Source organism: Pleurodeles waltl, chromosome 9, assembly GCF_031143425.1.
Source record: "Pleurodeles waltl isolate 20211129_DDA chromosome 9, aPleWal1.hap1.20221129, whole genome shotgun sequence".
NCBI classification, from domain to species: domain Eukaryota; kingdom Metazoa; phylum Chordata; class Amphibia; order Caudata; family Salamandridae; genus Pleurodeles; species Pleurodeles waltl.
In genome coordinates this window covers 528338064-528353117 of record NC_090448.1, presented here as the reverse complement: position 1 = coordinate 528353117, position 15054 = coordinate 528338064, and the positions used below count along the sequence as shown (strand labels likewise).

Genomic DNA, 15054 nt, shown 5'->3' with positions numbered 1-15054 from the left:
TACATTGGCAATAAATCATATAAATGTGTAAATCAGTGTACAGGATGTGTTATGTAAGACAGTGATGGTTACAAGGTGTTACAAGGTGTAGGAGCCATATGTCCCTTATAGCTCATTGTGCTTATTAGAAGGATTACAATCTATGAACTGCAAATAACAAAAATATATGTGTTAAAATCAGTAGTCCACTTACCTAGCTACATAAAATAAAAATCTGTTTGTTAAATGATGTGCTTTGCAGAAAACACATTAACTCTCTATGCTACTTTGATTCAAAACTGGGACTAGACAAAACACAGATCTCTCTAGTAAATACATTAGCCATCAGAGTTGTGTTACCATTATTATTATTATCTTTAGTTGGCACACAAGGATCTCTGCAGCAGGTGCTTTAACCCCATTAGATATTATAAAATGCGGATTTTGCAACCAATTAAGAAGAAAAGATTTACTGCCACATTTCTCCTTGCTGCCAATTTCTTTGTGGCAGGGTTTTAAAAAATAAATGTATAACTTGAGACCCAGATTTTGAGATAGGATTGAGTCACTTTTTGACACAACCTCGCTGAAAAATCCCATTTGTTAAATATTGTACTGTGCTCAAATGCACTCATGACAAATAATATACTTATGATGTTAAGCATACGTTTCAGGTCTTAAAATCTGATACCACTTCTTGTGATGTCACTCTGTGAGGTCATGGGCTGTGATGCCACTTCCTGTGATTCCATGTGCGGTCACACATGGTGATGTCATGCGCCATGATGGCACTTGCATACTGCCTACATTGGTTAAACCCCCCCCCCCACCCCGCTTTTTATTTTTTTTTAGTTCTTGTGCCCTGCCTACATCTCTGTGCACACCCTAGATAATTGTTACACCAGGACCAAAATCAAAAAGTAGGGTACAAGATACACACATCCGGGCACTGAGGGCTGGGAAAAAAATCTGTACACCAGGCCGTGAACATGTCCTTCCCAACAAGCTGCTAGTTGTTTTTGCTAAAATTGCTAAAATGCAATGTAGCATATCCAGGTGTGGGTAGTTGCAGTGGTCTTCTTTTTACATAGTCTCACTTTTGCTCTAACACACTCTTTTGCGTGTGCAACTTTAAAAAAATATAACTGTAGGGATGGCTTATTATGGATGCTGTGTTCTGCGTAGAACCCGGGGTGGAGTTCCTGGTGGGGGGGCCCAATGATGGCAGTAGCTGCCGGGACGTGTCCGCTGAAGAGAATAAACTTACCTGCCCTCACTGTTGTTCAGCTTATTTTCAGTGGCAACGACCCATCCGTGGATGTTGCTGGTAGGTTGTTCCTGGTTGGAAACAAAATGAACAATTGCAGAGTAGCTGAACATTCCTTATCTGGAAGCCTTTGTTAAACTTTTGCAGCGTGTGAAGCTGTTTTTGTTTATGTGCTGTTGGGGGGAAAAGGGTGGCTCTGGAAACCAAACCATGCCAGCATTGTCATTTTCAGGCTATGTTCATTTTTCTTTTTTTTTTTTAATCTTTTTTATTATTTTCAAACAATACAGGGTAGTCAACCAATATCAATTTCGCCAATATATATCAAAGATTATAGGTAACAAGTTCTCATCTGTAGCAGGTAAGAAAGCATCACATGTGCATATACTGGTGGCATCTTAATCATCTGTTGTCATAAAGAGAGACACATAGAGATTGGAGGACCCATATGTATTCAAAATAACAATCAACACCTGTTAAACCGGCCCCATCACGTGTCAGTGTCTCCAGTCAGTTATGATACATTACAATATAATCAAATTACATCTATCTTAGTGTGGTCTCTAAGTAGGGATAAGGGGGGATAAAACATACCTTATGCTACAACAAACAATCTGCTTGGTGTGTAGGAAGTAGGACGTTGGGTACTCTCAACCATAGCAACTGCAATACGTCAGTCACAGGCCTATATACGCGTTTACGATAAGCAAGGGGAGATGGGAGGTAAGCAGCCCATGATCCATGTCCCCCAATTGAGTGTTAGAGCACATCTGGTATCTGTTCTCAGGGTGGTCTAACACCAAAATTCCACAATGATCTCAGGAATCTTTGTAAGGCCGGCTTGAGCATCGCTGACATGCAGAGGGTGGGGACTGGTATTGGAAAGGAACATCTATACCATACACAGTATGGGGACGGGTCATACAGCAGCAGTGTATACAATAAGTGCATCCACCGTTAGTAGGGGAGCTCTGGTGATGTCCCTCCTCCAATCTTGTGTTTGCTCAATTTATCTTCCAATTTCCCTAAGTAGGTATCCCAAAGTGTTACCCCTCCGCCTCCCCCGTGAATACGCCTATCCCTTTCTAATGCATTAGCCTCTGCTGTGGTCCAACGTAGCACCGTTCAAAGCCAGTCCCGTACTTCAGGAGGTCGTGGTGCCTTCCATGACATAGCGATGAGACGTTTAAACAGTGCAAAGTCAAGATCAACAAATTTCAGATAATATTTGGTCCGTTTATTCCTTCTAGTCACCCCCAATAAACAAAGGAGGGAATCTATTGTGAGGAGCACATCTATGATGTCAGATACATGTTGTGTGACATTCATCCAAATGCTGCGTATCTCCCATGTCATATGTAGGAAGGTGGCATCGTCGGCAAGGTTTCTGGAAACATGCGGTGAAGTCGATGAGGGGACAAATACGTTTGGTGGGCATAATTGAAATGTGTAAATTGCAGTCTGGCATTACGTGAAACATATCTCACCCGTTCTAACGCCATTTTCCACTGTTGGTCTGTCAATTCAATACCTAATCCCTTATCCCACCTTGCTTTGCTACGAGGATGTGGTGCGGTCGGAGTTTCCCTTAGCAGGAGATATAAATTGGATACTGCTTTCTTTTCTCGACTTCGTGTTAACATATAATGGAGTCCAGGGTGTATTGCCGGTTCCAGGGGGCCTACTTGCCATATTTGCTTCACGACGGCATGTAAAGTCGCGTGTGCAAGAAACTGTCCGGGATCTAAATGAAATGCTGCTCTGGAATCTGTAAAGGAACGCAGCATCCCCTCTTCGTAAAGATCGCCTATGTGCAACAACCCACCCTCTTGCCATGTGCGGAAATCATATGCCTGTGTGAGATCGTATACCTGGGGTATTTCCCATAATGGGAGTTTAGGAGAATAGGGGAGCAGCTGTCGCCGCCGTTGGAGATATCAAGTCCAAACTGACCTCGCTGTACACAGCAACAGTCCTGTGCCCGTTTTACAGTCATCTCATCAGAGGAGCCATTGCAGCACCCCTGTTTCTCCCACCGCGTGTTGTACCATAGTTCCCTCTATTGTTTGACCTACAGTCAGCCGGGTCATTATCCACTGCAATTGTGCCGCTGCATAATAGCGCTCCATACTCGGGATCGCCATACTCCCTTGAAGCTTTCGGCACTGTAACACATCTAAGGATACCCTCTTACGTCCTGAACCCCATATAAGTGCGATCAATAGACTGCGTATGGTATTAAAGATGACCCGTCCGGGTGGAATTGGTAATGCTAGGAACAAATAAAGCAATCTAGGGAGTACCAACATTTTCGCAATAGCTGCTCTGCCCATAGGGGAGAGGGGTAGTCGCATCCAGAAGGGTAAAGACCCACGGATAGATGACAGTGCTTTGTTGTAATTGCCTTCCACCAAGTCCATTTCTGCCTGAAATACATCGATTCCTAAATAGCGAAAGCTTTCAGTGACCCGTATTAACCTCCCTTGTCTCAGCGATTGGTTCAAAGCATCGCTGGCCCTATATAGAGGGAACACACAGGATTTACCCCAATTTACCTTAAGGCCTGATAGCTCACTAAATTGGTCCAGTATCGTAAATAAACCAGTTAAGGCACTGTCTGTCTCCCGCAAATAAATTAATATGTCATCTGCATATAGAGATGTAATATGCCACCTACCATTGACCCAAAAGCCCCACGCACTTTCCTCCATCCGCAGGCGTGCCGCAAGGCATGGCGAGAGCAAAGAGTACCGGAGACCGCGAGCAACCCTGTCTTGTCCCTCTTTGAATAGGGAAGGAGTCTGACACATATTGGCCAGTACGGACTCTAGCTTGGGGCGCAGTATAGAGCAACTGTATCCACGGTATAAATTGGGGACGTATTCCAAAGCGTTTCAGCGTCCACATCAGGTAAGGCCAACCTATCGTATCAAAAGGTTTTTCAAAGTCTAAGGATACTGCCACTGGGTAGCCATTACCCTTGGAGACCGCATCAATGATGTGGCACAATCTTCTGGTGTAATAATAAGTGGCTCTGTGTGGCACAAATCTATTTTGATCAGGATGAATTAAAAAGGAAAGTACTGGGAGCAATCTATTTGTCAGTATCTTACTGAGGATTTTATAAGCGAAGTTAAGCATAGATAAGGGACGGTAGGAACTCACTTCCAGAGGGTCCTTACCGGGCTTGGGAAATACCACAATGAGGGCTTCATTCAGCGAGGTGGGAAGTTCCCGTCGCTGATAAGATGCCTCATACAAGGTCAATAGCCGAGGCCCAATATGTAGCATAAAATTCAATAGGCAGCCCATCCAAGCCCGGGGTCTCCCCTCTAGCCATTTGTTGAATTGCCAATTTCACTTCATCCAATTGTACGGGCTGCTCCAAGTCGTGCTTCTGCTGTTGTGTGAGGACAGAGGGGGAGATCGTGCAGCATTGGATGACAATCAAAAGTAACGGGGTCGTTTGTGCCGTATATAACGTTTTATAATATTGAACAAAGACCACATTAATTGCCCCCGAGTATTGACCACCTCACCCCTTTCATTCCTGATCGCACCCAGCACCGATCAAGGTATCTCAGAGCGTAGAAGCCAGGCCAACATACGCCCTGGTTTGTCTCCCTCTTTATGTTTTTAAGTCAAATACGTGTTATAGTCTATCTAATTCTGCTCGATATTGACTACGATGGGCTGGCAACGATCGCTAAGGAATCAGTTTTAGCTGCTTTTTCCAGCTGGCTTATTTCCTGTTCAAGAGTCCGTATGCTACACATAAGGGCGGATTTCGCTCCCCAAGAGGTGGTCATACAGTGGCCCTGTACCACCACCTTCATCGCATCCCATTCCACTCTAGTGTCTCCCACCGATCCTTCATTGTACTGAAAGTATTCTGTAATAGCTGTACCCAACTGAATTCTATAAGGTATGTCCTGCAGGGCTTCCACTCGTAGTCTCCACATTGGAATCTTTGGTTTAGATTGCCCCCATTCAAAAACTACCCGAAGGGGATTATGGTCGAATAAAGTTCTACCCAAATACTCGGAACTACGGATAGAGGGCCACATAAGTGAATCACAGAAAATTTAATCTAGTCTTGTATGTATATGATAGCCTGGTGCATAATAAGAATATTCCCTGTCATCAGGGTGATGTAAGCGCCAGATATCATAGAAATGCATAGATTGTGACCATTGTTGGAAATGTTTGGTAGCTTGCAGACTGGGAGTATTCAGCAAGGGAGGGATCGACTGATCCAGAGCGGTATTTTGGATACAATTAAAGTCTCCTCCCCATAAGACAGGAGTGCTCGGGTCTTGGACAAAGTCGGGGATAACTCAGTTAAGAAGGTTCCCTGTGTGGTATTAGGACCATATATGGAGGTCAGAAGGATGGAGTGACCGTCTAAGTGACCCTCTAACAGAACATATCTTCCCTCACGATCAATATGTGTTTTAGTGTTAATGAATGGCACCTCTGGCGCTATCCAAATTAAAGTGCTCCTAGCATACGCTGAATAACCCGTGCCATAAATCTGACCCCTCCATCGACGGCTAAACTTAATTAGCTCCCCCTGTGTCAAGTGTGTCTCTTGTAAACAGGCGAAATGTATCCGGTGTCTTCTAAGATAAAAGTATATCCTGTATCGCTTAATAGGATTACCCATACCTCAGATGTTCCAAGTCAACATAGTATATTCTGTAGCCATGTTAGCCTGGATTGAAAGTTCCATGAATCCTGCACCCCTCCCTCCCCAATCCTCTGAGCCCATCCATACCCCTCTTGATCACCAAGCACTTACAAACATTAAAAACAAGCAAAACAACTCCCAGGGGCATATTTATACTCTGTTTGCGCCGGAATTGCATCGTTTTTTTTTACGCAATTCCGACGCAAAACTAACTCCATATTTATACTTTGGCGTTAGACGCGTCTAGCGCCAAAGTCCATGGAGTTTGCGTCATTTTTTAGCGTGGACACCTACTTTGCGTTAATGATATGCAAGGTAGGCGTCCCGTCTAAAAAAGTGACTCCGAGGCATGTGCGCCGTATTTACAATCCCGGGCAAAAATGTCGCCCGGGAGTGGGAGGGTCAAAAAAAATGACGTCCAGCCGCTTTTGCGTCGTTTTTTAGCGCCTGGTCAGGGCAGGCGTTAAGGGACCTGTGGGCTCGGAAGGAGCCCAGAGGTGCCCTCCCATGCCCCCAGGGACCCCCCCCCTGTCACCCTTGCCCACCCCAGGAGGACGCCTAAGGATGGAGGGACCCATCCCAGGGAACATAAGGTAAGTTCAGGTAAGTATTATTTTTTTTTTTTGTGGCATAGGGGGGCCTGATTTGTGCCCCCCTACATGCCACTATGCCCAATGACCATGCCCAGGGCACAGAAGTCCCCTGGGCAAGGCCATTGGGCAAGGGGGCATGACTCCTGTCTTTGCTAAGACAGGAGTCATTTCAATGGGGGTTGGGAGTCGAAAAAAATGGCGCAAATCGGGTTGAGGCGATAATTTTGCCTCAGCCTGACTTGCCCCATTTTTTGGCGCCCAAGCTCCATATTCCCCTACGCCGGCGCTGCCTGGTGTACGTCATTTTTTTTTACACACACCAGGATGCGCAGTTGTGCGTCGAAAAGTATAAATATGGCCCACAGAGCCCAGGCCTGATCAATAACAGGTATCATGCCAAAATCCCCAAAACATGCTACTAATAAATATAATACTACAATGCACTCATATCCATTCGGTGAAAGCACCATACTCAACGTTCCTTGCTTTCGGGGGGGGCGGCAGGAGCTATAAGTCGAGTGGAATGCCGTATTGTAGACCTCGGAGCATCATAATGTTTCTACGTCCAGGGCATTGAGGGACTGCACAGCTCAGGCGGTGCGCAGCTCCGTAATGAGGTGATCCATAGTATCCAACAGCTCCATTAGTTCGCAAAAGGTCAGCATTTAAAGATCGTCTGCTAAACGTGGGATCAGTGTCGGGCCCTCTTCATCTAGTGAGCCCTGTGAGGGCGGTGGAATTCCTATGTCGTATCAGAAGGTATCTGAGGGTTCTCTGTTAGGGCAAAAAAGAAGTTGTTAGACAATTGCAATGCTTCTTTTATTGCGTCCTCTTGTTCTCGAGCTGCCTGGGCTCGGGATGGTCTTGCCTTACTGGATTTTCGCAGACATCGCTTATTACGCAGGATTAACCTGGTGGTGTCATTGTGATGATCTGGAGCCAGGTGCACCAGTCCCTTTGCATGCAGCCATGTCCATGCATCTTCTGGTGAATGGAAGATCCGCGTGGCCTCACTATCAATCACCCGAAGCTTTGCAGGAAACAACAATGCATATTTATAATTCAATTCTCGTAGACGCTGTTTCACCTTGACAAAGGAATTACGTTGTGTTTGCACCTCAACAGTAAAATCCGGGTAGGCTGAAATATCTGTGTTCTCGTGACGCCACGGGCCATGTGAACTGGATAGCTGCAGAATTAAATCCCTGTCCCGGAAATTTAAGAGTCGAGCAATTATGGGACGTGGAGGCGTGCCCAGGCGGGGAGGCGTGCCAGGGACCCTGTGGGCTCTTTCAACTGAAAAGAATTTAGAGGGATTACCTCCCAGTACAGTATCAATCAACCATTGCTCCACAAGGAGTTCCGTATTGGGAGCTTCAACTTGTTCAGGAAATCCCACTAGCCTAATGTTATTGCGGCGAGATCTCCCCTCAGTGTCTTCCGCCCTTTTATGCAGAGTAGACATCTCGAGTCGTACTTGCGTCATTTGGGTCTGTAGGTCTTGCACCGTGGGGCGCAGAGTTGCCACTGAAGACTCCGTTCCCTCTACCCATTCTATCAAATTACGATGATCCACTCGAAGTAAATTAACCTCTGAAGCTATTGTGTTCCTTGTTTCCAGCGATGTTTTGGTATCCAGAATGGCTTGAAGTACTTTAACAAATTGTGTGGAGTGCAATTTGAGTGTGACATCCAATTCCGCCAGAGTTTCTAGCGCTCCTCCCTCTTTCAGTGTGTGAGCCAATTCAGGTTCTGTATTTCTGGAGCTCTTAGGTTTACCCATCTTCCGACGCTCTAGGGGGCCTTAACAGTGGTCAGAAAGTCATTTAAAGGATGCTAAAAAAAAAAAGCCTTAATAGTGCAGCAGGATATCAGATATAGGGTTTCTTGACCCTAGTCCCGGTCACAATTTTCCAGCTTATCCAAAAACCATGTCCCAGTATCGAATCATTCCATTGCCACAAAAGTCATATATATATGGGCACCTCCAGTCCCCAGAAGGGTATCTTGGTGTAGCTCCTCTGGATCATGGACGGCAGTATAGGACTGTATCCTGAAGTTGCCCTGACTGGCCGCCCCATTCAAGGTGGTAACCCCACGGCACAGGTGACTCCCTCATCACCAGTTGTGCCACAGGGGAGAGCAATCCCTAGTCTCGGGCATCCAGCACTCAATCTAACCCCAGGCCGGGTTCTCACCTCCCACCGCGGGCCGGCGGCCATCTGATGACACTGCTGCCGCCTTAACGCGTCGCGGAGGAAGCTCAGGCCTCAACTGCCTTTCCAGTGCAGCTTCCTCCGGTGCTGCCATAGGCACCGGCGCCTGTCCCCGGGTTCCAGGGGCCGCCCCACCGCCCCTTTCCAGACCCCAGCCAGCAGGCGGGTTACTCTTCCTTCAGGGTCGGCAAGTGCATCACAGTACACAGCTCCCTGATCACAATCCACCTATCCGCTCCTCTGCTCCTGGGTGGGTGTCCACTACACTGTTGCTGATCACGCGGAGCCCCAGCACCTGTTGCGTCGTGCAAGCACCGGCCCGGCCACTCCTCACACCGGCGCAGCACACCGCGGGTGAGGCCTGACGTTCAGGGCCTCTCAGGTCGCTGCCGCAGTTCCGTGTTCTAGTCGCACTGGGCACCATCACCGCTTGCAGAGGTGCCGTAGGTCCCCCTGGGACCGTTGCTCAGCTCCCTGTACTGGTCACTCGGGTCTCAGACTGCAGATAACTCCGCAGCAGGATATCGCCTCGGGGCCTTCGCAGAGCTCCAATTTAGGCATCCGCTTCGGTCGCCATCTTGACTCCACTTTCAGGCTACGTTCATCGCGCATGTCTGTTGGCCATTTTGGAATATTGGGAAGTTTCCCAAAGTTAGCTCTATCACCTAAAGAAACACATGCACTGCATGTGCCACATATCAGCCATCTTGAAAAAATAAAACTATCTGATCATCATCATTTTATAAAATCAACCTGCACTGTATTTCGGTGACAGGCACACTGAAATGAAACAATTGCATCACTAATTAGCCTGCCCCTTACCTTGGTGACAGGCACACCAGAGAAAAGGGAGACAGTACCGACAGTGCCACTCAGCCTGCATAGTACTTCGGTGACAAGCACACCAAAATATAACAATTGTATCAGTAGTTAGCCTGCACTGTACCTTGGTGAAAAGCACACTGGGGAAAAAGGAGGAGACAGCCACTACCGAACTTACTAGCCTGCAATAGGCACACAAGGATGCATAAAAAATATAACAAAACTGGCACAGAAGTCTGGTATATAGGTTGATTAATAAGATTGTGAGTGGTAGCAACTCACCCACAAAGGTCACCTCATGGAAAGAATATTAGCTCCAGTGCCGTTTCCGCAGGTACCAGGATCTCTGCCAATGAATCTGCAACAGTGGAAAAACACTTTTGAAGCCTACTTGGAAGCAATTGATGGAGACACATTTATGTCAAAAGAGTAAAAGGCACTTTTAGTATACAATTTAAGTACAGAAGGCAGGAATATTTTTAAAACTTTACCCCTGGAGATAGTAAGAGTCTTTACAGTGGGGGGGGAGGACTTCTACTGAGATTGACAAATATGCGTCCATCATCAACACATTGGATACATGCTTTAATCCAAGACAAAATATAGTACTTCAACATCACAAGTTTCTTCAGCGCTCATGAATTCAGGGAGAATCAATTGATGACTTTGTTGCTACACCCAGAATACATGTTGCAACATGCAATTATAGAGAACTCGGAGATTAAATGATCCTAAATCATTGATTGAACTAGTAAGAAAAAGGTACAAGAATAACTCCTTCTTCAAGACAACATACTAAAGGAGCAAGTACGTGTGTCTCCGAAATCCGGAAGTTATTTCGTCCAAGTCAAAGATCGAAAAGAATGTGAGAAATGCTATCTCATGGTTCCACTGCAGCAACAAGTCCCATCTAGGGAATGCAAAATTTAGTTCTGCCATCAATCAAACCTGCTTTAATTGTGGTAAAAATGGGGAACTTTGCACTTGTGTGCAGTGCAAATTCTGGTCAACTAACAACTCCTTTGCAAATGGTCAGAAGTATTAAGGATGATTTAATTGGCTCTATTGATGACAGCCGTGCATTACTAATGTTATCGTCAGCGAGCCAAACAAGAAGTGAATTAGTGGAAATATCATCTATGGAACGGTCACCCAAAAGGAACCCCTCCGTCTTGTGTAATTTCTGTGAACAATAGAGATGTAATGTTCTTGGCAGACTCCGGTTCTCCTTTTACGTTACTAAATATAAGGGGTTTTGGTGCAATAGGGGACATTGTTGTGAACCCATCTCATATAAAAAAATTGCATACGGGGGCAAAAGAGTAGAAGTTATGGGTACATTTGATGCTAATTTAGAATGTGATGACAAAGTGGCCAGAAATGAAATTTGTGACTAGCATAAATTCTGATACTGTGATTACATTTTTCAAGGAAGCGTTTTTGAGAGAGATTTTTCCCGAGGAACTAGTAACTGACAATGGTACCCAACTGATATCCTGAGAAATGAAAAGTTTCCTTGAAAAGTCTAGTATGAAGCACATTTTAATTTCCCTGTCTTATCCTCAACGCAATGGTTTAGGTGCAGCGGGTGAACTCAATCATTAAGGACCAGTTGCAGTTAGCACTCAAAGCAGTTTACATTGGAAAGATGCTATTCATGATATGCTGCTGTACAGCAGAAATATTGTTCTGCAAATGACCGACATAGGACCTTGTCTGTTCAGGTTGGAGACTGGGTGAGAATTAAGAAACCTAGTTTTGTCTGCAAGGGTTTGTCACATCTTTCTGCACCTGCCAAGGTAAAAGAAGTGAAGGATGATGTTGTAGGGCTAGAAAATGGTAAAACGTGGAAGAAATGTTTACTTTCAATTGTACACAAATCCAAAATAGAGTATGTAGGAAGGAAATGGGGGTAGATATTGATTTTACTCATGACACAGATGGTGCCAATAAGAGATTATCTGGTAGGACAAAGTCAAGTCCGGTGAAGTTCAAGGATTATGAAATGTTTTAACCTTTCCTTGTAAAAGTTTGTAGATGTCATGACATTCGTTTTGAGTTTTCTTCTTCGGCCACAAGAACCATATTTCAGAAGGTATTCTGTATTTTATTTTTGTTTATTTTAAGTTTATTTGTAATGCATTTTTATTATGGGAAGGAAGGGGGGTGTAGGGATGGAATGTTGGGGAGGCTGTGTTGGGTTCCTGGTGGAAGTTCCAAGAATGGCAGTTGCTGCCGGGTAGCGTCGCTAAAGGGAATAAACTTACCTGCTCTCACTATTGTCCAGCTTCTTTTCAATAACTAAGCACGGATAACCTTAATAAAGCATGTATTTTGTTTACTTTCTTTGTCCATGAACTATGAAATCAGATGTTAATGCAGAATTTAAAGGTTTTGTGACATCAGTAATTTGTAAAAGTAGGAGAGGGAGAGAAGTCTCTGGCTTTGTTAAGGATGATTATTTTACAATATTTGGACAGACTCATATTGACACCAGTAAAAATTATTGATGTTCAAGCAAACAAAAGATAAAGGTCTACAGGCTCAGCTTCTTCCTTTAACCCAGTCCAGAAGTTATGAGCTGAAGCACGCTCTGTGCATCGCGCTTCCCACTGTGCAGCCAGTGTAGGTCATGTGCGCTGTAATTTTGCCTTTCAGCTTAAGCAGAGGAACCAACCAATGTTTGTCGAATGGGCTCCTGCGGCAGATAAAGTTCCACTGAGGAGAGGCATCACACCACAAGCAATAAAGTAAGTAAATTGAGAGATGCATCTTTTCTCCGCAGCCCCTGCAACACAACATTCCTTTTGAAGAGAAAAACGAGGCTTCAGAATTAAAAACCAGCAGTAGCCTCAGGCTGAATTTGAAATGCAGGAGCGTTTCCTCAAATGCAGATCTACACTATAGCAACCTATCGCTCCCAGCAGTTAAAACATATTCTAGAAATTATTATAGAAATTAAGCAAATATTGGAAACGCCTATTGGTCTCACCAGTACTAGAGCCCATGCCTTTGGCAATGTGTATCAGCTATGTTGTACAGCAGTGTGGCTGCTGTTGATCATTGCTAAACGTTAATGGCGTGTAGTGCGGTAGGGTGGGGTAGATTAGAGTAGCTTGGAGTGGCGTGGATTTGGGAAGATTAGTGTAGATTGAAGTGGGGTAGATTGGAGTGGGCTAGATTCATGTGGTAAATTGGAGTGAGGTAGGTTGGGTGGAGTGGGGTTGATTTGTAGTGGAGTAGATTGGAGTGGCATTGATTATAGTAGGGTAGATTGGGTTAGAGTGGAGTGGGATATATTGGGGTAGATTGGATTGGAGTGGGTTAGATTGCGAAACAGTGGAGTGGGGTGAATTTTGGGTATATTGCAGTGGAGTAGATTGGGTGGGTTATAGCAGGTAGATTGGAATTGGAGAGGGGTGGATTAGGGAGCAGAGTACATTAGAGTGATGTGGGGGAGATTGGGATGAGGTGGGGTAGATTGGAGTGGATTGTGGTAGAGGGGGGTGCATTGGAGTGGATAGATAGAATAGGGGTGGAGTAGGGTAGATTGGAGTGGAGTGGGTTACAGTAGAGTTTGATAGATTGGAGTGGGGTAGATTGTTGAAGAGTGCAGAGGATTGGAGCAGATCGGAAAGAAGTGGGGTAGTTTAGGGTGCAGTAGAATGGTGTTGAGAGGAGTAGATTGGAGTGGGGTAGATTGGAGTGTGGTAGATTGGGTGGATTATTGTAGGGTAGATTGGAGTGGGATAGGCAGAAGTGTGGTACTTTTGAGTAAGGTAGATTGAGGTAGGTTGGAATGGAGGTGGATAGAGTGATGTGGGGTAGGCTGGGGTGGGGTGGGGTAGATTGGAGTGGAGTGGGGTAAGTTGTGTGAAGTGGAGGGGCAGAGAGTGGAGTGAGAGACATGGACAGGAGTGGCACAGAATCAAGTGGCGTGTTGTAGAGTGTCTTAGAGTGAAAGGGAATAGAGTGCAGTTGCATGTCGTAAAGTGAGGTGGAGTGGCATAGAGTGGAAAGGCATAGTGTGGATTGGAGTGGCGTAGTGTGGATTATGCATGGTGTGGTAGCCCACTGCCATTACTGAAAACCCATTTTCAATGGAAATTACCTTTATATTTGATCCGAAATACGCTTTTATTGCGCACAGATGATAATGTGTGCAAATATCAACTCCTAGTGTATTGAGGAGTTTTGATCATATTCTAATATTTGTTTCTCCCACACTTCGGAATTACAAAAATTATGCTTCACTTGTACTAATTGTGATATATTCTGAAACATCAGCGCAGGTACATTTTTTGTTGTGTGCTAGGAAAAAAACATCCTTCACCCTCTCCTCTTGCGTGGGTACTCAGCAGGATTGTCACTTAAATTTCCACACTTTGACGTCAGAGAAAGAAAAGTAAACACCAAGCTCCATCAGAAGTCACAGCCTGACATTTGACCTTTGACTTTAAATGCACAGCAAATGTGACAAGAAAAGAACAAGATTTAAAGGCCTGTTTACAGAATTTGAGTTTGTGGAAGACTACAGTAAGCAAGGTTTGAGCAAAGGCAGGGATAAACAAGCTAGACAGCCTAAAACAAATAAAACCAGCAAATAGAGTGACAGAAACTGTGAGTTACAAACTACAAAGCCAATGGTAAGCATCAGTTAGAATCCATTCCCAGGGATGCTTTCAGAATGCCCCCCCAAGATGTAGTTAGCAAACCAGACAGCTAGGCTGCCTGATAGGTGATAGACTTCGACCTAAAAATAAATGGTTAATAATCAATCTAAAACAATGAGTAACAAAAAACCAAACAGAATGAAATGTGAGGAGATATTTAACTGACCGCCATGCGCAGCAAGAAAGTGGAAGTGCTAGTAAGAGGTTCCCATTAAATGTGATATGGAATGGAACATTATTATATGATCTTGTGGTCTGCTTCCAGGTGCTTATGGGCATTGTGTTCTTTACCGTCTCATTTGTTTAAATGGCTGCTACGAGAAGTAAAGCAGGAAAGGCAAGCATAATAATCGCCACTGCTCTTGACATATAATTATTTTTTTACTATGTTCTCCATATAGAAAGCTTTAATACTTTATTCAAATAAAAATTAATCTTATGCTGCAGGTACTCTGGAAAAGGAACATAAGTAAATGCAATGTGCCATCAATTAACTAGTCTTTGAAACAGGCATGTGATAGAATTTATGACAGCACCAGTAAGGATGTGTAAAAAATATGGTGGGCGACATATTTGACCTAGCATTTGTAAACAGGAGGGACCATATTACTGCACCTTCTATTTCAGAACAATTTCAAAGATGGGGAAAATTTCCTCTCCATTCCCAACTGTGTATGACTGGTAGAATGAACTGAAAAAAGTTGAAAATGTCTGTTTTCTTGAACTTGCATGAGAACAAGTTAGCAGTTTAAGGGGTAGCCATTTAGAGAAGGAAACAAAGTCTTAATATCAATTGTTCAATGAAAGTGTAGGG

General features: G+C 44.6%; 1 long non-coding RNA gene across 1 annotated transcript in view; it reads right to left on the bottom strand.

Moving 5' to 3' along the window:
* Positions 1-1250: 1250 nt before the first annotated feature.
* LOC138258670 (uncharacterized) overlaps positions 1251-15054 on the bottom strand; it is a 123223-nt gene continuing 109419 nt past the window's right edge. The window contains exons 4-5 of the long non-coding RNA XR_011198490.1: positions 9850-9925; positions 1251-1317 (exon numbers count right to left, since the gene is read on the bottom strand). This is a non-coding gene — a long non-coding RNA (uncharacterized lncRNA). The remainder of the gene's footprint in view (positions 1318-9849; positions 9926-15054) is intronic.